The following is a 24,097-nucleotide window of genomic DNA, read 5'->3' on the forward strand; positions in this document are numbered from 1 at the left end:
CATGTGAATAAATCTAATAGTAAATGTAATGTGATTAGCTATTCTTCGTATGGTATAAAGTTAATGATTTAATCATGTTTTAATAGCTTGAAAAATTTTCCCAACGGAGAATAAGCTTTATAATATTAAAGATTGATGATTTCCTTTCAACCAGATGAGCCAGAGGATTTCATTAAATGATTTTCATTTTAATTTTTATGAATATGTCTTTTAATATGATCAGTGTATTCATTACGTCAGAAGAACGGGAAAAAAATTATTTTAGCTATTCAATCTTTTCTATACATAAAGAGAAAAAAGTGGTAATAAAGAAATATTTATGAAAAATACTATTCAATTAGAAATAATGCTTTTGAAAATTAAATGAAAACCTACTTTTTATGCTCAGTATTTTATGCATAGGTGTACGTAAATTTTGTTCAAAATTAAATCATTTTATCCAATAAATTTTTACTAACTTCTAAACGGATTTTGAAAAAAAAAAAGAGTTTTTTTTTATTCGTTTCTAACTATAAACTGATTATAGTACTTACTGATTATAGTATTTACTAACTTTAGTTTGAGGAAATTAATTTGATAATAATTTTTTTTAAAAAAATAATCCAATTGTTAAAACCAAAAATGGCCCTATTTTATCTAAAATTAATATCGTAAGCTAGAATATAAAATGCTAAATGGCTATACATTTGTATATGAACACGGAGAAGCAAATTCTGGTAAAATAAAATCTATGGTAATATTATTTTCGGCAAGAGAAACCCTAATTCTGGTCAATAAAACCAAAATATAAGCTATTTAAACCATTCATTTTTAAATTTCTGTCTATATGGTAGCAGTTTACACGAAATTCTGATTTTCAAAATCATAGTTCTTATTATTACACATTTAGTGAAACATACAACTGAAAATTACATTTAACCGAATAAAATTTTTTATACCATGCTCTGAAGTACCATGACAAAATTAACAAATTTTACCGCATTTTCTAAATTTATCTCAGTGTAAAATCAAACTTTATTCTTAATTTAATCAAAATCACTACCAAAGCGCTTCGGTAAAAACTATCTAGCTTTTTGGAGTTCCCATAAGACATAAACATGGTAAGCTAATCATATTGTAGCAATTTTTATCATATTTTTTTTCTCTAATGGAGCCTACTACTAGCATTGTCATACTTTTATTATATTATACCTTGAATATTCTTGAGTTTCATTACATAATACATTAGTAACGTTTAAACAGAGGTATGCTTATGTGTATCAAATGCGAATTTTATTACGATTCAAAATACAGATTTTTCCGAGAAAACAGGTCTGCTGGTATAGGTTATGAAGGAAATTAATTCTGGTTCATTTAACAAAAAAGAATTCTTCTGGTGAAATGTTCTTCTGGTAACTACACTGTACAATATTATGGTACTTTTAACCGTAGCATCTAATTTACCGGTGCATGTTCGAAACCAGAAATCTGTTATACCGTAATTTTTGCAATAATAATTACCGTAAAATTACTGAATCACCCTAAGTAAATAAATATCACCCAAAGAATTACGGTATAATATTTTACGGTACAATGGAATTTACTTAATTGCTATCACGTTTGCTTTTTGTGTCTAGGTTAAAAATAATTTGATAGGCAAGTACTTGTGCTCTGGTCGGATTATGGTCTTAGTAAGATTTAATTAAGATTTATTTAACGAAATTAAGCAAAAAATTAAGATTTATTAAAGATTTATTAAGATTTATTTAAACGAAAAAAAAAACTTTTTGGGATTAAAAATAAAAACATAAAATGAATTAAACTATACAATTTTTTTCAATTTTCTCTCCCCGTACAAATCTGGATTTTAATGCAATATATTTTAATAGTATTGTTACTTGTATACGAAGACAATTGACAAGTTTTTAGTTAGAATATAAAGTTTAATTGGATATTTCTTTCATTATACATAAGATTTTGCTTATAAATTGCTTAATAATGAAACTTTTAAATAGCACACAAAGATATAATTTAGTAAAAATCCATTTTAAAACTTTGAGAAATCTATAATTTATCTTTCTGCTGAAATCTAAACATCATTCCTAAGGATTAATCCTGATGAATTTAATTACGATGCATTAACAAAAGATTATAAATCTGTACATTTATTTTTAGCAATAACAATATGATTCAATTTTAATATGAAAATGGCACTATACGCATAACTGTATCAGATTCTTTCATATAATCTTCCCAAACATTTAATGGGATTTTATATTGCAACTAAGTATCAATTAAGCCCATTAAATTGTAGGGAACATTTTAGGTGGGAATGAATATTCCCAACAGATTAGAGTGATTTAGATTCGTGTAGAACAAGATCATATTAGTCGTAAGCATGTTTGACATTTAGAATTTGAACCTAATTACTACACTCTTGATATAGTTCTTTATGGATTTTTCATTAAGCTCTCTATTTTAACCACGTACATGAATTGTCGTGGTTTTTTGGTAAGTATTGTAAACAACCTTGTCAGCTTTTACCTATTATTCATTCATTATAACTTTGAGACTTGGTTAATAAGATTTATTGCTGGTAATTATAGCTGAATTATTTACGGGAGAAACACATGTGCATAACATAATTGTGTTTTAATTGAGAAACTCCTTGCTTACTACTTGATAAAATCATTGATCCTTGATATTTACTGTAAAATGTTTTTAGTAATTAAGTAAGTATTTGTTTCGCAAATATAAACAAAACCTGTTGTATCAAACATTTTTCCAACTTTAAACATAAATTGATTTTTTTGTCAATATTTCTCAAAAATATATAGTTTAATTATAATTGTTTTGAGATAAATTTTCAAGACATATTTATTCAGAGGAGCAGTTTTTGTGTCTGTTTTCGTAGTTTTTTATTCTGACTCATTTCGAATTTTTCTTCCAATTTAGTGTCTTCTTAATTAATTAGCATTTTGAAGTTTTTTCCTTCTGACCTAGAACCATTAAAAGAATGCGTCTAAGTACGTGTCAAAGAGCACTCAGTATGCTTATATTTTTATCTTTTTTTATTTATTGATTATTCAGACGTTTATTTGCTTTTTTGGGTTTGGTTTTTAATTAATGTTACTGGTTAGGATAAAAAAAAATTTCAATATTCAAAATGTGTAAAAAAATCAACATTTTCTGTCCCAATAGAGACAAATAGTATGTAATGCAATAAAAGTTCCAATCACTTACGCAACGCAAAATTTATCGTCATAGAAATGAAAAAAAATCTCCCTTTACTATTTTCCTACCCAAAACAGTATTTTATTAATTTGTATTAATTGATTTATGAATTAATACATTAATTATGATACATTTATGAATTAATATGAATTAACACATTAATGCATTTAAGATTTAATATGAATTAATACATTAATAAATTTTAAATAAATATTAATGTATTAATTCATATTTATTGTATTACTCATTTATTTAATTAAATATCTGTCTGATAGATTCAAAGTTATATGGTACGAGTAACATCAGCTGAATGTTTATCCATGAAAGAGAACTGCTTTTTTTTTAATTTAAAATGCATTTTTTTGTAAAATTCAAGCCTAACAATATTTAAAGCCTAATATCTAAGAATAACTGTATTTACTTTTAATAACGGTGGCTGACTGATGGTAAGCAATAGCAAGTTTCCTAAGACCGGTAAAAATTTAAAACTTCCTGTCCAGGCTAGAAGAATTGAAAGGGAAAAAATCAGGTTTTCTTTCATCTTGTGACGTCATGTATAAATGGGGAGTAACGGTTTTAAAAATTCGCTGGAGAAGATTGCAGGAAGATTTGTGGAAGAAGAATTAGATTAGCTTTATTTTTTTGGAAAACTTCCATTTTCTTTTATAGCTATTGCAGCATGTGCAACCTTATTCACTGTTTATCATATTTCTTAAAAATATGAAAATCACCATACCAACCGAATGTTAACTATTGTTTAAACGAAGTCCGTGTGAAAGAAGGTAGCAGAGAAGGAGGCAAGTGTAGACATGGGGCTGAAATGGAAATCCTGAATAACTATTAATTTTAGATCAAATTTTCGCTGTGAGATAACGTACAAGATTTGCAACGCTAATATACACTTCCATGTGCAGTTGTATAAACACACTGCAAATATTCTTTTGAAATATGCAGAAGGTTTTTAAATTTTTTTTTTACATTTTTATTATAATATTTTATTTTAAGAATTTCAACAAAAAGTGCTAGTTTTTTTTATAAAATATATTGGCTTCTTACCGATTTTTTATATTAAGTTTTACTCTGTATTGTTTCAATTAATCTACATTATTAAGCAAAAACAGCCACATACCTTTGGAGGCTTTTGTAGACACATGGTGTTATAGGAATAGTGTGTCATGCCCATACCAGCCTCATTAAGCTCCCAATGAAAATTGAATGGGGCTAGTGTTAGAAATTGAGTGCGTGTAAAGGAAATTTCTGTTACGTTTATACTGAAAAATCATTAAAAATTTCAACTAAAGAAAGGGTATGAGCTATAAAAACTGTGGAAGCTATTTAGCCAGTATGATGATCCATACATAGCTCTATAAAGTAGATTTCGTAAATTCATAGATATATATAACAGTTTTTAATTAAAAGTCCATTTTCTACATAAAAATCGCTTCTTGTGGAAATCTTAGTCTTTCGTCTTGTTTTTGTGCTACAGTTCAAATGAAGCCAATGTTGTTCCAACAAGGTTTTTTATGAAAAAAAATTTATTTTAATTTTTTTTATCCGACTCTCTCAGTTGCACGATGTTTCGAATTACTTATCTTTTGTGTTTTCAAATCTTTCTGATATTTTAGTGGAAGTCGTCCCCATTTTCTACTGTGACCTGGCTCCTTGATGGTAAACAGATTAATGGGGCAGTTTTCCTCTGATCTAAGGAATGACCCTGTATAAGCAAGGAAAAAGTGGTATGGTCAAAACCACCAGAATATTGTAAACTTTGCAGTGCTTACCGTGCACTTCACCGTACGTACCGTAAACTTTTCCGTGTACCTCTATAAAGAGCGTAAAAGAGTTTGGTAATTTTTACCGAAGCACTATGGTAATGATTTTGGTAAAATTAACAATAAAATATAGTTTTACAATATGTGATAAAATTTGGTAAATGTGGTCAAAATGAAGTAATTTTATCATGATACCTTTGAGCATTGCATAAGCGACATTAATTCGGTTAAACTTGCTTTTCATTTTTGTATTTCTTACTACATGGGTAATAATAAGAACTGTAATTTTAAAAACCAGAACTTCCTGTAAACCGTTTCCATATAGACAGAAAATTAAAAATGAATGGTAGCGTATTTTTGGTTTTATTAACCAGAATTAAGGTTTTTCTTTCCAGAAATGGTATTACCATAGATTTTATTATACCAGAATTAAGGTTTTTCTTTCCAGAAATGGTATTACCATAGATTTTATCATACCAGAATTAAAAACAACTAAATGTGTGGTAAGAATAACTATAATTCAGAAAACCAGAATTTCTGTTTAATCGTAGTCATATTAATGGGAAAATTACCAAATGAATTGTTTTAATACTGTAAATTCTGGTTTTACTAACCAGAATTATATTTATTTTTACTAGAAATATTTCTACTCTACAGTATCATAGTTTTACTAGAACTATTTTCTCCATTTACTTTATTCTTATACGATTCTGCAAATATTAATAAAAATAATTATAATAAAATGAACTACAAAAACCAAGCGTAGAACATATTAATAATTTCTTACTTTATCTCAACAATTTTCGGCATAAACTTATCAAAACTAGTTTGGTTCGAAAGCAAATCTTAAGTACCTAATGAATGTAACTGTAATCAAGACAACGATTACCTAGGTTCCTTAAACACGAAAGGAAACATGCTCTAAGCTTTGCTCTGAGCAACTATACTCTAGAAGGAAAGTATTCTAACAACTTTCCTTTTTTCCTCGATATTCTGTACGAGCAGTATACATAATTGACGCTACATTAAATTAAGTGTATTCTCGAGTTCTAACATTGTTACCTGGGCAAATCATTACTGGTGGTGGAAATAGAAGAATTTGCGGCAATGTAATATTATTTCTGAAATAATCGAGGTGCAAAAATGAGAGTTTCTTACCCATTTTAGAATTTCGAAAATTTTCTTCTTTTCAAACAATTTTGGAAGCATTTAAGTCTCGTAAACATTTTGTATAATTTAATACAACTGCGTAAGAAATTTGAACTTAGTATGCATATTTTTTATCTACCTTATGTATATAATTAGTTTTTTTGTTTGCTTATTTTACGCCTCATTTTTTCGATAATTATTTTTATAAAATAGGTAAAACATAATGCATTTTCACATGCAAATACGTATGTTTGGAATAGTTAATTGTGACATTTCAAGGAAAACATTAGTTTAATTAAATTTATTTTCAGTTTTGTAATTTTTATCCTATGTGAGAAATAAGAACTATAATTTTGAAAACCAGAAATTCCGGTAAACCGATATCATATGAACGTAAAAGTTACCAATTCAATGGTTATAATACAGTAAATTCTGTCAAGTAAGGTATTAAACGAGGTTTTATTAATCTATGTTGAGTCAGATTTTAAATCCAGTTACGACAAAGATTTTCTTAAACACATAATATTTTTACAAGCAAATCAGTTTGGTAGAGTTAATGGTGATATTAATATATAAAAGAATTTTGAAAGAAAACTCATTGACATAAAAAAGACAAAAATTTAGAAAACAATGAAATAAAATTTTAGTCTATTTTAATTAGGTTGATAAATTAAAAAAAAAAGAAGGAAATCATATAAACTAGACAAAATTTATGGGCTGCAACAGGTTTCTGCGCTATTTAAGAAGCTTATAAAGTGGTAGCCGAATTTAAAAGAAGCGAGAAATCTTTTGCAACATCAATTTTAGAACCGTCATTGTCAACTTGTACTTTAGTCGGGATGAGATTTTACAAATCGGTAGTAGTTTTTAAATTATTTAAAACTTTCTAAAAACGCTTCTTCGTTAACACTTATTAGTATATTTAATTACTAATAAATAATATTGACGAAATATGACCTTCTGGGGAGCATACCGTTATATTGAACAGTCAAATAGCAAAAGCCAAGCTATTTGACTGTTCAATTATTTCTGATAGTTATTTCTGATAAAAATATAGTCCCAACACCATTTTAAGTTTTTCACCGTGATGAGTACGCTGCTATTCAAGAAGTGGATGTTGATATATTGAAATTTCGAAATTTTGTCAATGAAATCTCAGAAATACAGAAATCCTTGAGCTATATTTCGTTAATTTTTCGAATTATTTCATCACGAAATCCGTGTTTTTGTGATGAAACGGGAGCTCCCAATAATATGAAGAAAATGTTTCTTCAACTCGAAACCTCATCAAAGTGCATTATGGGAGATTGTTAACTAGAATGACGAATTTGCGATGGAGTTTAGGTGATCAAAAATAAAGTGATTAAATAAGCTTACCGGGCAATATGGCAATGGAGGAGTTGGCTTTGTACCAGGAAGATTCTGGGTTCAAATCCCGCTTTGGGCAAAGGTGTAATTTATCTCCCTACTCTATATGTCTCTCTAGTGTTATTAAAGTGACATTGACCTAGCTATATGTTGCGGATTTAGAAAAGTTAGATACATTAGGTGTTACGTTTTTTCTAATAAAAGGACGAAATAATTCCTTACTATTGACAAAATTCATTTCCTCAAGGAAATGACGATAGTTATTTCGTAACTTTGATGAAATATTCGCTCGAAGCAAATACTAGGAAACAGTTCTGTAAAAAAACATAGAAAGAATTCGTTAATTTAAGTATAAATTTTTTACAGTAAATAATTTTAACCGCTACAGCTTTGTTCATTACGTAATTCTTATGAGCATATATTTCTGAGTACATTTATAAATTAAATAATTACAGTGATGTAAAAAAATTTATTTCTTTTCTTTTAACGGCATGCCCTCCAGAGAACCAATATGTCAGCAAAGTTATATAGATTATTGATTTGACATGTTAGGTAAAATAATTTGAAATTTCATAATTAAAATTAATATTTGCATGGTAATTGCAAGTCTAGGAAAATTTAAAAGTGGTGACAAGCGGTTTATGTGATTACAGTAATTTTTATCGGTTCTAATTTCAAGTCAATTTTAGTATTTCGCTTGATCAATACACGCATTTAATTCAAAAACATTTTCGGCCGAAAATAATTAGTTAATACATTGTGTTTTGTCGAATCGTCTTCACCCAATTTTAAAAATTCTTCTGGAATGAACCTATGCTGAATTAAAACCTGTATAATACTAAAATGATTCCAGGTGTACAAACATCCTCGCAAGTTCTTGTAAATTTTTTATTTGAAAGTGAAAGCCATATCAAATTTACAGCTTGGGCTAGCTTTTCTGTTTTGCTAGCAATTTCTATTTTTCTATTTTGATTATAAATTTACTACTTGTGCTTGTCAGTTTTGCGTAATCCTTTAAGCGCCATGTGAATCCTGTAATAAAGAGGAAAATCTTTAAAGCAGATTGAAAAAAGATTTTTTTTTCAAATCTTAGGATAGAAACAATATAATTTTGGAGAATTATTATTAATTAAATAATTGTGAGCTTGATTCCGTGTAGAATTTATTATATATATATATATATATATCTATCTATATATATATATCTATCTATATATATATATATATATATATATATATATATATATATATATATATATATATATATATATATATATATATATATATATATATATATATATATATATATATATATATATATATATATATATATATATATATATATATATATATATATCTTAATTTTTAATTCTAAGCTATTTTAATTCTTAGGTCGAAAATAATACTGTTAAAAATAATAAAAATACTGAATGAAAAAGAAAATAAAAAAAAATATTTGCAAGAAACAGTTACTGTGGAAAAGAGTTTTTGTTTTTATTTATTGATTTTTCAAACCATATTAGGCAGTTAAAATAGTTTTCGTTCTGTATGTATATCGACGGATATATATATATATATATATATATATATATATATATATATATATATATATATATGCATATTCAAACAAATAATGAAACTGATTTAAGTAAATTAAGAAAAAGTCAAATTAAAAAAGAAAATAATATTTAAATTAATGATTACTCAGAATGGAAAAGCTCTGAAAGCAGCCAAAACCAAATTTGTCTTATATAAACAATTTAGAAAAGAAGAATTTCTAAAGATGTGTAGGTTAACAAAAACAGCACTTCATCAGGGGACACACTGTCTGCTTTCACATAGGAGTCTTTCTGTCGTCAGTGGTAATTCTAAGAACTGACTGTGACCTGAGGCCTCATAATGGATAAATTAAATATAAAAAAGCAATTTTGCAAATTTTGAAGGAAAATGCAATGAAGATTTAATGATACCAAAACACAAGTCAAAAGTACATAGAGAGAAAACTAATGATGAAACATTCATATTTAAGAAAAATAAATAAAGATAAAGCTACAGTTAGAATAACCAAATCAAAATAAAATAACAAAATAAATGTCCAAATCTTTAAAAATATTTTTTTAATATTTATTTATCTCTATTATTTGTGTTGTTGATAAATGATCTAATAATTTTGCTTTATTTGCACATTTTTCAGACATTTAATGAGTAAAGAATAGGAAAACAATAATAACTTTGTCGAAATTAATAATTCTAAAAAATAAATTAACAAGAGAATTTTAGCTTTTTCCAAGAAAACAAATATAAAAATCAATAGCATTAATTCACCTTATTTTCTCCCAACAATTAAATTCCACAAAAAACCAGTTAAATTTAGATTTGTTACTTACAGTACTGGATGTTATAATTCTGTTTATGATTTTTTTTCTTTAAATATTTAAGCATCATTTCAAATAAAATTATTTCTAATGATAAGCATTTTATTATAAATAGCAGCCAAGGCGTTATTAAATATTTAAATTACAATAAAGTTAATAGTATTTATACATGCGATTTTGAAAATTTATTTACAAGCATACCACACAATAATTTAAGGATTATTTGTCTTTTTTCTTGATAATTATTTGAATAATGAAAACATTATTAGGGAAGATTGAATTAATTTATTTATTGTGAACTTTTTCGAAGAATGTCTATTTAATGATATTTGTTTTTACAGAGAAATTCAAGGTATGTCAATAAGAAATTATTATTCAAGTGCATTTGCTAATATTTTCTTACATTTTAATGAAAATTAATTTTTTCAACATAATTTATTAATTGTGTTTTGATTTATTGATGATTTAATTATTTTTTATTGTAACAATTCAAATAAAGTTGTTTATCCTAAATAACTTTGCTTAATAAAGACGAATTCAAATGATAAAGCTGCTAATTTTTTCTTTCAGATCTGGATATTAAACTTCATAACAAAAAATATGTAAATGCATTATACGATAAGAGAAAAGCTTTTAAGTTTAATGTTATTGGTTTAACACATTTTATTTCCGACTTATGCTGAAAAAATAAGAATATTTTGATTGGTAAAATTAATAGATTTTAATTTCTTTGTAAAAATAAAACAGATTTGATGAAGTGCTGTTTTTGTTGACCTACATATCTAAAGAAATAAATCTATTTTTTTTTTTTTTTTGCTTGATATGTGTTTTTCCTTTTTGTGTCGCTTTTCTTTTTTCAGTTTAAACTCATTTTCAATTCCATGTTTTTTTATTCTTTAGTGATACAGACGTATTATAAAGAATGACTTATTGATATATACGTATAAAGATATATAATTTTAATCACATATGAGCAATACATAATTTTGACAAATACCTTACATTTAAGCATTACTTTTAGCAATGTACACACTATTTAATATTTTGTATAAATATTATGTATAATTTTGTTAAAAGAGGAGAGGGAAAAGAATTACAGAGTTTATTCATAAGAATAGTTGTAAAATTCACGTTACAGAAAAAATAAAATAAAAACTGCCTTAGTACATTTATTGGCATCTTTTATTTCGAAACATATTTTTTTGCTACAGCTCTTTTAGATTTCTTCTAATTTGTATCAACCAAATCTTCATTCCCACCAATTTATTAATTGAAGATATAGTAAAAATATATGAATTTCGAAGTAGGTTTAAAAAATTTTAATAATTTTTCTACCTTTTATCACGGGAAAACTGTCATTCCATTTAAAAAAATGATGATATTTTTAAAATTTCGATCAATGCGAAATAATTAAATTCGAGCTATTTTAAAAAATGTAACTATAGTTGAGCATCCTATAGATATTATGCATGGCAAAACAATTCTTGGTTCAAATAGTATTTTAAAACCAGCTTTATCATATCTGAGAATAATCAAATATTTTGATGTTGGTTAAACATCAACAACCCTGAGACATCAACCATAAATGAATAAAAGAAGCAATATTTTATCAAGATATGTAATTAGACAGTTAACACTTACTAATTCATTCTTTTGAGAAAGTGAATTGTCAGCTTGATTTACGAGCAAATAAAACTGGTTTACAGACTTCTGTATTATAATTGAAGACAAACAGTGTTACATTGAGAAGCTAAAACACCCATCATCATTTTAAGTGTCAGTATTTTGCTGTTTTCAGTAGTACTTAAGTAGTAGTTAGTTTCCTTTTGGTCGTTAACTGAATAGAAAAATAAAGTAACTCTTTCTTTTTTAGATACAAGAATGCACTCAGCGTAATTGAGGCCAAGAGAGAAAACAGTTATTCGTGCAGTATTGTTGATCAAAGGAGAACTATAAAGTTAGATGTGTGTTTTAAGCTTTTATAGTTGGTCACGTAAGGGTTTAGAATTTTTTCATGCTAATCGTGTATTTAAAATACGTTAATCAAATACTATAAGAACTTTGAGCTTTTTTCAAAGGGAATTTTTTATGCCGTTAATTTTTTTACGGATTTTTACGGGAAATATATTTAGAGGGTGAATAATCAGTCTTAATTTTTCATGTGTCATACGTCATTGTCATATTTTTTTTTTATAAAATATATTTATTCTGTAATATACTTTTAAGCACATGAAAGAATAATAATTATAGCTTTAAACAGTTAGTTCTTATTTTTTAAACTCTCCATCAAAAATAATGTATATTACATATATATCTCACTATAAAAACTGGAACTGCATTACGATGTTCCAGAAATGGATATAATGGATGATCAAAATATAAGTTAAAAATGGATGGTCAAAATATAAGTTAAGATCCGAATGTTCCATTTGTGAAACATTTGCGTTCCAAGGGTTCTACTTTTATCCATCTTTTACTATAGTTTTAATATTTTCTAGTTATTTATGCATTGTCTTATAATTTATCTGTCATGAATTTAGTCCCGTGCATTCGATTTGAAATGTTTGAGATTGAAATTAGATTAAAACTAAATTAGTTTATAGATCCTAAATTTTAAAAGCCAATCTTGATAAATGCCTTACCGTTGAAAGATTTTTTCAGCTGAGCTAAATATCTTACTCTTGACAACACCGTTATATTTGCCAAAGTGAAGTTATGATTGAATTTTGAACGAACATTTAGTTGCTTTTTAGTAGAAAGATGTCGCATCTTTATTCAAAAAGGCAATTAAATGCTCGGTTTCTGATATTTTAGATAGCACTAGTTACATTTAAATAAAGAATTTAAATTGGATCATTTTAGTGAAATCATACTGAACAACATCCATAAGCGTATTTAAATTTGTTTCCTTTTACATTAAGGTAGAAATATACTTTTCTCACAAAGGAAATTTGCTCAAAAATGTATATAAAAAGTTTTTGTTTAGAAAATAAATGAAAAATTAGCTTTGAAGTTTAAATAATTGCGGTATATTTCTGCACGTAACTATATTCGTTAGTTATGTATATTAAAGTAAGCTATATCATTAAATACTTTTCTCACATAAAAAATTTTTGTTTAAAAACAGTCAGATAAAAGTTTTTGTTTAAAAAATAAATGAAAAATTAACTTAAAAGTTTAAGTAACTGCGGTATATTTATGCACGTAACTATATTCGTTAGTTAAGTATATTAAAGTAAGCTATATCATAAAAGCTTTTCTAGCTAAACGATATACGCACACTAGCCAATGAATGAGAAACCAGTGAGATTTTCTAGTAAACATGTTTATGACATCGGCGAAACTGCATCAGAATATTAGTATTAATGAGGTCTGTTGGTTGCATTCCTCGAAAAATGGAGAACATAGGAAGAATGACCGATAGTTTATAATGTACGTATTGTTGGTCCCCTTTTATAAAATCCACGATTATGATGACTTGGTTCTCAAAAGCAGCTATATCAAAGTTTTTCAAAAGTTGGAAACAGAACCTATAGTTATTTTCCCGAAGTCGCGACTGTGCACTGATAGAAATTTCTCGCAAAAATATTTAAATAATATTTTTTAGTTGTTATATTACCACATTTAAACAAAGCAGTCATATAGTTATAAATAAAATGGTATTCAAACTGCTAACTTTGTGAAAAAAAATTATTAGCTGTTCTCCCCTAATACGGTAAAGCAGCTAGAATTTTATCGCAAACACTAAGCCCACCAAATGAAGCCACTCAGTTCCGTACAGACGGGTACATATTATAGACGAGAGGGCTAATCTGTCAATTTCATGACTGATATAACTGGGGTTCAAGTCCCCGCTTTGACAGCACAATATTTCCTCTGTTCTCTAGAAAAAATGAGGAGTTTTTAATGTCCTGCACATCCAATTTGTGACCCTGGACTAATATTCTCATTCACAATTAGATGGCACCATAAGGCTGCTTAACAAAAAAAAGTCTAGTATTCCCCATCTCTTGAGATATATGATTCAAGAAATAAAGCAATTAAACTCCATTCCGCTATTCATTTCATAAAATACAACACAATCACATCTTAGCTTCAATGTTTAGTAAATTTCTATTTTACGGTTTCGAAACCATGCTTCTTATAAATGGTTAAGAAACCATCATCACAAACTGTATGATTTTTTAACCTTAATAGTTGTAAATGGTTTCCAAACCGTAAAGCTTTAAAAATGCTCTTTGCAGTGAACTTTACGGTTAATTGGATGGACAGACTACTGCCGGGTGTTTTACCGTAATATTAGAGTGAACATTCTGTCAGGATGGTTCGAAAGAACTTACCAAAACCGTGATCGGATCAACGAATTGAATAGCAGAAAAGGTACTCTACTGTACATCCTTCAATTAAATCAAAAATCTTTAACTATGTTCTGTCCCAATCGAATTCGACGTGATCTATGCGCAGAGAATTGCAAAGGATGAGAATACATAGTCCCATGCCTGTGAGAAAGCTTTTTATTTCTTCCCAAAATACTAGAATTCTTTTGCAGCTGTGTCTGGAAAGACGACACCAGGCATTTGAGGATCTAGAATGGATTATGTGGACACGTTACACATCACGCTACACAACATTTTGCCCTGACGAACGATGCTGAACTCAGTGAGAGCCCCGCAATAAATAAATTTATCTTCATTTGTTCTCATCGTGCAAGAGTCTGAAGCTATTACATGATGTGTGTATTGTTATTCTGGTATGGAAGTGTTGCTCCTGGGTATACAGAAAGCCTTGCAATATACGGGTATATTGACAAATAAAGTGCATCCTGCAATATTATAATTTTACTCCAAAGAACGTCAGTCTGACTGTCTACACCTTTTTCTGGTCATCGCAATGCCCGGGTTGTAACTCACTAGGAAATGTTTGAGACACGTTGGGTAAGCTCGCCCAGCCGAAATCTACTCTTCCCTCTAATTTATAGTATCTTAAAATCTGCGTTGGCGAAGCATGGTATTTTCGGGATATAAATGCGGTGCAGAAGCTTGTGGAATCGATACCCTCATGAATATGGACTGTTACCTTGCAGAAAGAGGTTCAATAAAATGTTAATTTAAGGTTTCTAATTTATTGGCCATTGTGTGCACAATTAAACGGTGTACCAATGGATTCTCTTGTATGCAATTTATTCTTAAACTATCATTTGAAAAGAACTAATACTTTTCGATAAAAATGAAAAGCTAATTCAAATTATGTTTGTTAAAAGTTTATTCTTCCCATACTCACAAGGTCATCCATGACATAAATTTCCTTAAAATCTTAACGAAAATAAATTAACCCCACGGGAAGAAAAAAAAAGGATTCTGGTCAGTGGTCTCAAATTATGCTTTCAATAAAAAAGAAATAGAAACACTATTGTAGTATACATTGTGCATTAAAACGAACTGCTCCTTTGCACTTGAACTTTATAAGAATTAACATGCATTATTTTTTTATTTTACTTCAATTTTTAAAAATAAAACGAGTCTATTTTTTATAACGTTATATTAAAGGGATAGCGCTTGAAATAATTTAAAATTATGGACATTTTTATTTATTTGAGCGTTCGTATTTAACACTGAAATTTGATTTGACTTTGAAATTTAAAAATGATAATTATAGACTAAAATGATGAAAAAAAGAACGATTTTCAGTCCAAATGGATTCATTCACTTTCAACTTATTATATCGATTTTAGTTAATAAGTATATCCAACATAGGATAGGGTTTACTTCGTGCTATGTAGACTAAAGAAAAAAAAACAACGTGTATAATGCAAAAATATAGTGCATAAATGGAGAAAACTGGAACTAAAAGTATACACTTTTAGAAATTTCTCATGAAAGGTGGTCAAATAGCAACTTATTTACTTCTTATTTTAGAATATTCAAGCAAAACAGTCAAATAACCGTAAATAAATAAGGAAATCAAACTGTTTACGGTAAGTTGGATAGAGAGACTGCTAACGGTTACTTAACCGTAATTTTATACGGAAAATTCTCACAACGTATATTTGCATAATATTTTTAACATTTTTATAAACGAGATAGAAAAAATCGATTCGTGAGCAGTAAATTAATTTAAAAATATAATATTTAAAATATAATTTAAAACACGACAATAAATGTAAGTAGCAATTCAATCATAACCTAACTCCAATGTTCATTACCTGACGAAAAGTTCCAATGTTCAGTTAAATTTCTTTTTTACGGTATTGAAACCATGCTAGTTGTAAATGGTCAAAAACTGCACAGTTTTACTGTTTCAAAACAAACTGTTAAGGACAAAATATTCTTTAACTTGAACTCAACCGATAATTGGTAAGGACAGACTGCTTCCAGTTATTTTACTACAATTTTAGAATGAAAATTCCAACAGTGTAGTATGTAATTTATTTGTACTTTATTCACTCAGTTCTTTGCTTTAATAAGTATATATTTTAAAAATGTTTACTAAAATATATATGTCGCAATTTTATTCCTTTTTATTATTTAAAAAATCTCTGCTTATGAGAAATTTAATGCATTATGTATTCATCGATTTGATTATTAAATACAAATCTTGTTCTTGACATCAAAGTTAAATAAATGTAGTAAATAACTAAAGAATTTGCATTAAATATCAAAATAAAAGTTTCAGAAATCGTAGAAGTTCATGACAGATGTGAATGATGGGGTCTTTTTCTACTTTGATTTACAATGAAAGAAAACTACTTACGCAAAAACCCTCTACTTACCTTCTCTTTTAATACATTGCAAATGCCTTTAATACCAGGCATCAGAAAGAAACAGACAAAAATAGGCATCACAAGTCTATTGATGGGAACTGAGAGAACCCTCAATTACTGTCTACTGCAGAAGATTGCCTTTCGTTACAGATAAGCATGCTGATCTTGAGAATTTAAGGAATCTGTTTTTTTCCATCCCTTTTTTGTAAAAAAAAGAATAAAAATGTTCTTTGAACTTAAGAAGTTTCACGTTAAAAATTCATGCTAAGTAACTAAAATGCTTTTTTTTAGCTTAAATTTTGTTTTGTCGTTGTTGTTTTCAGTTACGAATTGCGTTTGTTTTGACAAATAATTAATGAGGCTTTATTTTTTATAAGTTTGAAAAATTGATTTTTGAAAAATGTTGATTATTAAGTTGAAATTAGTGAAGTTGCACAAAGCAAAAGCATTTTAATCATGAGGGTTTTGATTTTCATTATTGAAAGCATTTAAAGTACATATATTAAATGCGTCTAAAAATACTAAACTCAGTGGCGTGACAGCTCACTGAGGGTCAAGGCCTACTGCGCCCATCTCAGTTTTTTTGACCTTGGACTCTGGGGAGCAGAAGCAGATGTTCCGGTCAGGTGGTCAGCCGAACTCAGAACCCCCAGTGTTTAGTTCCCAAGCATGCTTGATACTCAATTATCCCCCCACTAAAAGGATGAAAGACTGAAAATGCGTTTAAAAATACAAAATAAAAAATTTTCTGAATTAAATGATAACAACAAACAATAATTTTACAAAATATTTACAATTATGAGAAAGTATTTGTATAAAAGTTAGGTTCCGCAGAATTTTTTTACTGTATTAACCGATTGAAGATTAGTTAGAAATTTTTCAATAATATTTCGTGTATAAACATTAAATCCTTTTAACTCAACAGAAAAATTACTGCCAGAAACCTGTAGAAAAAAAAATAATTTGTTTACTTTTGCAAAAACTGAAAATACAAAATGAAAGATTTTTCTATAAAATAAATAAAAAAATATTTAACACTTTAAAATAAAGTTTGCTTACAAATACAATTATTAAAATATCAACTGAATAAATTTATACAATATGCCTCTCTAAAACTAATAAAGATACAAGAACAGATTTTTAAGAAAACTTTAATTATATATTGGTCATTTCACCCTACAAGGCGAAAAATAATTCTGATAAAACTACCGTACGGTAATGTTTAGTAAAAAAAAATAATTCTGGTTAACAAAAAAATACGATTTTTAAACCATTCATCGTGTAAGTTTTCCGATCTAACATTAACGGTTAAAATTGAAAAGTCTAGTTTCCAAAATCATATATTGCGTATTACCGCACATTTAATAAAAAATGAAAAAAAGACTGAAAATAAATATAACCGAAAAAAAGGTTTTTAGGTAAAGGTATCATGATAAAATCCATATTTATCAAATTTTATTACCAATTATAAAACATATTTTATTGCTGATTTTTGAATTAGCATTACCAAAGTGCTTCAATTAAGAGTCACCTAACTGTTTGGGGATCCCATCAAAACAGAAAGACGGCAAATTTTGTCATATTTCGGTAATTGTGACCATACATTTTTTTAGTGTATTAGTGCACACTGGTAAAAATTCCGAATGAATATAGTACCGGCACATGGCGTGTGGGATTTCTGGGATTTTACGGCAAAATATTATTGTAAAAATTACGGTATATCAATTTTTCTATTCTATACCATTTTACATTAAAAATGCGTTTTACGGTAAAAAGTGCCGGCATCCTGAGTGGCGGTACTTTGTACCGTAAATTTATCCCGGACTTCTTAAAGTGTAGTTTTTTTATTTTATTTCATTTATTCACTTTTATTTTTTAGGTTGTTCTACGTAGAAAATTTGATTTTACTTTTCTAAATGTGTCTATTCCAAAGCAAAAGAAAAAAAAATAATTTAATAAAAATTAGCAAATAATATCCTATATATTACCCTGAGACCAAACCAATGGCAGGTAAAGTCATAACGGATTTGACAATCAAATCAAGCTTTATCAAATACTCCTACCTCCTATTATTTATAAGTTATAAATTAAATATCATTACAAATTTATTCGTAAATTATTAAATACTAGCTACTTGCCTAAAAATGCAAAATATTTCTATTTAAATGCAAAGTATTTCTGTTAAATAAAAAAATGGGAGTGAATTTGAACAATAAAAATTACTAAGCTTGAAGTATATTAATTGTTTCGAATGCTGCAATCCTTTTTAATAATCGGTACAAACTACTAAAAATGTTAATTAAGTATTTTAACAATGTAACTGTAAAATGAGATCTATTATGCTTAACCAGAATAAAATACCAGTTAAAGTTGAAATCAATAGAATTTAACGACTTAACGTACTATACGGAATTAAATATTTTTTGTGAATTGTTGAGAAGAGCCTTAGTTAATAAATTTGAATTGCTAACATATTAAATTGTATCAGTTTATTTGTAAATAAATTAAGCCTTTTTTACAATTTTAAGCAACATATTAGTTTGATACAATATCAGGTAATGTACATAAATTTTGACAGACGAAGAGAATCATTAAAAAAAAATTATCAAATAATTTTTTTATTATTTTTTAAAAATTTATCCAGGGGATTGTTTAATTAAGTTGTTGTGTTTTCTTTTTATATTTAACAGATGCATGCTTCAACTATAAACATATTTTTATTGTTTACCTTTTGTTATTGCCAGTAAAAAGTAATACTTAAAAAAATGTACATACATTTTCCTGCCCCATAGTATAAGAGCGACGAGTTATTTGACTTTCTCTCCAATTTTTTGTGAGAAAATTGGTTGGTAATTAATCAACAGTGCAACAGTGTTAACTGTGATTTTGTACCAAAATAATTAACTTTTTTACGAGAGTTTATTTTACTGAAAATTAATTAGTGGTCTATAAGCAAAGTTATTTTCATTTTATACTATATAATTATTATTTTCGTTAAGTTTTTAGCATCAAATAAAGCAAAAATGTCAGTCAGATTTATTTTAAAGATCTATTTAAGCATGGAAATCGGCGAAGAGGGAATTGGGAATTCAAAAAAGAAATTTCGTAACCGTCATCCTTAATATATATTTTTAATATCCTCGGCTGAAATAAAACAAATTTTATGCACACTAAGGATCACAGAAAATTATTTGGTCGAGGAAAAAGCTTAAGGAAAACCATCAAACCCACAAAGAAAATGAATATAAAAATTAAAATGTAATGAAATATTTGAAATATAGCTACATTTAAGCTACTTATTCAAACTCTTACATATTAGACTATTTCAGTATTTTATTCATTAAAACTGTACCCATAAATATTATGGAAAGAATAAAAATGCTTTGCTTTAAAAAATTTTAAAGGATGATTATAATTTATATATGTTATTAAAATTTACACAGTTTGACGTGCTTTGAATATTTTTTAATTCTTTAAAGTTTTCAAAGCAGCAATTTAGTATTTTTTATATTTGATCGTTATATGTGTCAAAAACGTAACTTTTAATTATAGATAAATGAGATATTTATAATCGTTAGCAAAAAAAAAATTTTTTTTGAAGACTTCTTTCTTTATTTACATAATTAGTGTGATATTCTTCCGACTATTAAAAATGATGGACATCCTTAAGAATAAATTTTGGTATATAGTTGCCACCATTCTTATGTTAGAGAAGCTAAATTTTTTATGCTGCATGTAGTCAAATTTTTTCTTTATATATCACTGTTATAGTTTTATATATGAATTTTTTGTTTGTTTGCTTGTTTACTGACAACAAGTAATTTCATGCATGCTAGAATAAATTGAATTGCTCCATTAAAAATAATTTCATTTTTTAAAAATCAGAGCAATTTTTTAAAAATATATTTGCTCCAATTCGTTCAAACGTTTCTCATTTTGTCAATTTTATATTATATTTTGCTCGAAAACAACAATTCTGTTCTTAAAAATATATTTAGTAGACTTCATAAAAGAAAGTAGCAACTATAGAGCAAAATTTTTTTATAGTGTATTTAGTAAGATTCCTTTATAAAAAAAGTAAAAGTATTCTTTTATAAAAGAAGTAAAAGTATTCCTTTATAAAAAACATGCGTAGTCATTGCTCTTTGTATATCATAGTTAGCTCCTCTCAGAACTAAAACAATCACTTTTGAGGATTCAGCATTGCTTGAGCTTCATTTTGTTAATTTTGAGAATATTTTCCACCAATTACAGTGCTGACGAAAATTATCAGCAGTGGAGGACGAATCATAGGTTAGAACAATACTTCCTAGAAGAGATAAGGTCTCAGCTCGGGTTATCATAAAAAAAAATTATCATTTTGTACTTCAAACGTAATTACATCATTCGTGTTTCCCCCACTGAGCAGCTTAGTATTCCGATCAGTCCCTTGCCTTTCTTATTTGTTCCCCTGTTCAGTTTATGTTCATTTCATCACACTACTAAATTGATCAGTTCTAAGGCATTCTCCCTTCTGGGAGATTTTTGCTAGAATCCCCTTTGCCGACTGGCTATCTGAGGGATGTTATAGTAGTTTTCATCTCCATGAAACTAAAATGGTTGCTAGTTCTATCAAAAAATACTTCCTTTATTTCTAGTTCGTCCCAATGCTTGATCCATTAGTTCCCTTGTCTTCTGGGTTGATTTCAAAATAAAAAGGCTATGGAGTTGAGCATTAATAGTCACAAGCACAAAATTGGGTCAGCTGTTCAACACCAATTTTAAAACTAAATAAAATAATACAGTAATGTGAGTATATCATGAATGAATTAGTATTATCTTTATCAAACTATTATATATTTGTCAAAAAATACTTGAGAGCATTTTATTCTTATTTTTTTAAATAGGAATTACTTTACATATTGCATAGCATACGATTTTTTTCTATCTAATATAATATATTTCACAAAATATTACTATTACTTACAAAATAACTCTAAAAATCAAACAGTCGCCAACAATTATAAACTCTGCGTAAGACCTGACAAAGAATTTCATAATCTGATTAAAATTCGCTTTGCGTAAATATAATTCCCTTCACGCTGCCTGCAACAAAGCCAGATTTTTCCTTATTTCTACCATCTAGTTCTAAAAAAGACATCTGTCTCTAGTTTTGCAGTTCCTGAATGCAATCTTTTTAGTAGTCAGAGAGTTATTGATTCTCTTTTATGTTCCTCCAACAAGAGAATACAGAAATCATTTCACGCAATGCGAGAAAATAAGCTTTTCTGACGCCCGCATTCATCATCAATTTCCCATGAGGACGAATTGCAGTGGTTCGGGTTTAGAATTAGCCTCATATTTAGAGACGGCCGCTCTCGTGAGATATTGCATGATAGACAAGTTCTTGGTAAAGAAAAGGACATCTTGAAAGTTTGAAGGAGAAATAAAAGAGCAAGCCATGCAGTCAATTGAATTAAACTGACATTTATTTAGAGTAATAATACTAGCAATTAAAGTTTTTGCACTCATTTCTAATTATACAAATTAATTATATTAACATATATTTTATTAAGCATTAGAAGGCAAAGACCCTTGCCTTTTATGTATTGTAATGCATAATATGTTTGCCCTGCTGATAAATTTAAAGTTTGAAGGAGAATTATATAGTAAACTATGAAAGGAATTGAATTAAACTGACGTTTACCTAGACTAGAAGTACAAACAATTAAGATTTTTGGCACTAACTTTCGGTGATAAAAAATAGTTTAATTTACGTATATTTCTTTTAAACATTTGAAGGCAAAGGCGACCAATCTCGTGAGATATTGTAAGATAGAAAAGTCCCTTAACATTAGAAGGTAAGTATTGACCTAGCATAAAAAAATAAAATTGAAAGTCTTAAGAAGAAATGAAAGAGTAAGGTATGCAGTTAATTGAATTAAACTGACGTTTATTTAGAGTTAAAATACTAACAATTAAGGTTTTTGCACTCATTTCTGATTAAACAAATTAATTATATTAACATATATTTTATTAAGCATTAGAAGGCAAAGTTCTTTGCTTTCTAATGTATAATGATGTATGATGTAATGTATAATATGCTTACCTTACTGATAATTTAAAAACGTTGAGAATTAAATAGCAAGCTATGTAAGGAATTGAATTAAACTGACGTTTATTAGACTAAAATTACTAACAATTAAGATTTTTTTACTCACTTTCGGTGATAAAAAATAGTTCTATTTACATATATTTCATTTATGCATTTGAAGGCAAAGGCGGCCACTCACGCAAGATATTCTAATATACAGAAGTCCCTAGTACAGAAAAGGACATTTTGAAAGCTTGAATAAGGAAAACATTAAACTATGTAAGGAATTGAATTAAACTGACGTTTAATTAGACTAAAACTAACAATTGAGATTTTTGGCACGAACTTTCTGTGATAAAAAGTAGTTTAATTTGCATATCTTTCTTCTAAACATTTGATGTCAAAGATGAACACTCTCGTGCGATATGTAAGATAGAAAAGTCCCCAAGTATAGAAGAAAAAACGTTTTGAAAGTTTAAAGGAGAAATAGAAGCATAAGCAATATATTAAAATATAAGCTAATTAAAATGACGTATATATATATTCTAAAAGTACTAATAAGTACTGTTTTTGTACTCATTTTGATGATTAATAATAATTTAATTTAGATATATTTTCTTTAAATATTTGAAACCAGAGACTCCCGTCCGATACTGTAAAATAGAGATGTCCCTCATAAAGCAAAGGACATCTTAAGAGTTTGAAGAAGAAATAAAAGCGTAAGCTATTTAGTCAATTGAATTAAGCTGACAAAGAAAGCATGCTACCTTAATGCCATCTTGTGTCGGAATTTTTTTTTTATGGTCACGAAAATGTTTGTACTTAAAAGCTTTTCTCAAATAAAGCAAAAGTATTGCAGTTTCAAACCTTTCATCCTGAAAGAATTAAAAATTATTTTTTAAAGCTTTTTAAAAAGTATTGTCACTTAGATAGAATGGTCACTCTGGTTCATAATGATGTTTTAGCTAACAACACACTAGCGATAGGATCAAATTGATTTGTTCATTAAAATTTCAATACAAGGTGGATTTTAGCTGAGCATATAAGACTTTGCAAAAAGAAACTTTAAAATTGCCTAGATTAAGGATTATTTTTCATCTTGAGACTAACTTCACTAAACGATTTTTTCACTCTTGAAAACACTAAGTCAACCTCAATTTACGGTTTATATAAAGAAGGTTGTTTTCCAAGGTTTTGGATTAGGGTATGTGAGTAGAATAGAGCAGATTGTCCCAGATCTCGTTTTCAGGTTAGAAGGTTCACACGTAAACCACATAACAACATTTTTAGGTTTACATTAAAAGGTTTTTGCTGAGTTAAAATAAACCTTATTTCGCTATCTGGGAGAAATTTATTTAGAGGAAAAGTACTAACAATTTACATTTTT

At 27.6% G+C, this 24,097-nt stretch overlaps 1 protein-coding gene and 1 long non-coding RNA gene across 5 annotated transcripts in view; one reads left to right on the top strand and one right to left on the bottom strand.

Annotated features, from left to right (window-relative positions):
- Positions 1-7,697, bottom strand: part of LOC107441841 (leucine-rich repeat, immunoglobulin-like domain and transmembrane domain-containing protein 2) — a 153,754-nt gene extending 146,057 nt beyond the window's left edge. For both annotated transcript variants that reach the window (XM_071188127.2, XM_071188125.2), the window contains exon 1: positions 7,512-7,697. The gene's annotated coding sequence lies outside the window, so the exon portion shown is untranslated. The remainder of the gene's footprint in view (positions 1-7,511) is intronic.
- Positions 1-24,097, top strand: part of LOC139427210 (uncharacterized) — a 95,840-nt gene that overhangs the window by 259 nt on the left and 71,484 nt on the right. Inside the window, exon 2 of one of the 3 annotated variants that reach the window (XR_015430722.1) lies at positions 11,751-11,870. The exons of the other annotated variants lie outside the window; for them this stretch is intronic. This is a non-coding gene — a long non-coding RNA (uncharacterized LOC139427210). The remainder of the gene's footprint in view (positions 1-11,750; positions 11,871-24,097) is intronic. 3 annotated transcript variants of the gene reach the window in all.

Source organism: Parasteatoda tepidariorum, chromosome 12, assembly GCF_982258835.1.
Source record: "Parasteatoda tepidariorum strain Cologne lab strain chromosome 12, Ptep-v5.0, whole genome shotgun sequence".
In the NCBI taxonomy this organism is placed as follows: Eukaryota; Metazoa; Arthropoda; class Arachnida; order Araneae; family Theridiidae; genus Parasteatoda; species Parasteatoda tepidariorum.